This window comes from Saccopteryx bilineata, chromosome 3, assembly GCF_036850765.1.
Source record: "Saccopteryx bilineata isolate mSacBil1 chromosome 3, mSacBil1_pri_phased_curated, whole genome shotgun sequence".
NCBI classification, from domain to species: domain Eukaryota; kingdom Metazoa; phylum Chordata; class Mammalia; order Chiroptera; family Emballonuridae; genus Saccopteryx; species Saccopteryx bilineata.
The window spans coordinates 202,284,573-202,286,602 of record NC_089492.1 but is presented as its reverse complement, the minus strand read 5'-3'; positions in this window follow the sequence as shown (position 1 = coordinate 202,286,602).

Sequence of the window (2,030 nt, the reverse complement as noted above, 5' to 3'; positions counted from 1 at the left end):
AGAGGCAGCAGCAACCCCATAGCTGGATTATCAGGCTACTAATTGAGGAAGGAAAGACTAGGACAAAAGGCTCCAGGAACACGGACTCTCTCACTGTCGGAGCCTATAAATGCTAATGAGCCTCGACTCCCACGAGACTAAAGCACAATACATGACATTGCCATAGAGACTTATCAACTGCAAGCCTCTACCTGAGCGTGCCAAAGGGGCAGAACCCGGGGTACAGAGTCACCGACCAGGAAGAGGGAGAGAAAAGAAAAAGCAAGAAGATAACCTCTCAAAATCAAGAATAATCTGCAGACTTTATAACCTATCACATTTTATTATATTTGTTCGTTTCTCTTATCTTCATTCTTGATACTTTTTTTTCCTCCTCCAATTTGGCCGATTAACTCTCTACTGGTCTTACTCTCTCCTCTCCATAAGTGTTACATCTCCCATTATCTTTTCTCTTCTCTTCCTTTCTCTCTATGAGGGTTGCACTCCAAAACCCTTAACTCTCTCTCTCTCTCCTTTCTTTTTTCTTCTTTTAGTGGTTCCCTCTTTTTTTTCTCCCTCTCTCTTTCTTTTCTCCCTCTATATTAGTTTCTTCCTTTCTCCTTTATATCTCCTCTCATTCAAACCTCAATAACAAACAAATTATCTTATCTGGGACTCAAACCTATGTTTGTGGCATTTTGGGGGGTTTTTACTTTACCTTTTTAACTCACTAGCAGTGCTCCCATCCCTGGCTCTCCATATTATCTAGTTCTTGTTCCACTAAATACAATAGTCCCCCCATTTTTCCGTTTTCCTCTTATTCCTCTCATCATAACTCTTAGACAACCAACACCTAAAAGCAAATCATTTTATTCTTGACCCAAATTTTTTCCTTATTTGCTTTTTGTGGGTCCATACGCTCTTTTTTTTTTCTTTTTTCTTTTTTTTTTTTTTTTCCTTTTTTTTTTCTTTTTTTCTTTTTTTCTTTTTTGCCCCTTTATTACTTTTCCCCAATTCAGGCCCTCCATCACAGGCATTGTTTGTTATAACTCACAGTCCACCACAAGATTTTCTCAAGAAAGAGGGGAGAGGAGAGGAGAGGAAAAAAGGAGGGGGGGAATAATTTCCTTTTTTTAAAAATTTTTATTTTATTTTATTTTTCTTTATTTCATTATTAATTTTTTTTTAAAAAAACAACTTTTTCGATTTTTTATTTTTTTTATTTTTTTAACTTTTTATTCTTTATTAAATCTCATTAATACTATCAACAAAACCACCCTCAGATGCCATTAAGGAAGAGAAAATCGAATATCATGGATACAAAAGAAAGAGAGGTAACACAGATAGATGAGGAAAAATCTATGGAGAAAAAATTTAATATATTGGAAACCTTGGAGCTAAATGACAGAGAATTCAAGATAGAAATACTAAAAATCCTCCGAGATATACAAGAAAACACAGAAAGGCAATATAGGGAGCTCAGAAAACAACTCAATGAACACAAAGAATATATGTCCAAGGAAATTGAAACTATAAAAACAAATCAAACAGAGATGAAAAACTCAATTCACGAGCTGAAAAACGAAGTAACAAGCTTAGCTAATAGAACAGGTCAGATAGAAGAGAGGATTAGTGAAATAGAAGACAAGCAACTTGAGGCACAACAGAGAGAAGAAGAAAGAGAACTCAAAAATTTAAAAAAATGAGATAGCCCTACAAGAATTATCCGACTCCATCAAAAAGAATAACATAAGAATAATAGGTATATCAGAGGGAGAAGAGAGAGAAAATGGAATGGAGAACATACTCAAACAAATAATAGATGAGAACTTCCCAAGCCTGTGGAAAGAACTAAAGCCTCAAGTTCAAGAAGCAAACAGAACTCCAAGTTTTCTTAACCCTAACAAACCTACTCCAAGGCATATCATAATGAAATTGACACAAACCAACAGCAAAGAAAAAATACTCAAGGCAGCCAGGGAAAAGAAGAATACAACATATAAAGGAAAGCCCATTAGATTATCATCAGATTTCTCAGCAGAAACTCTACA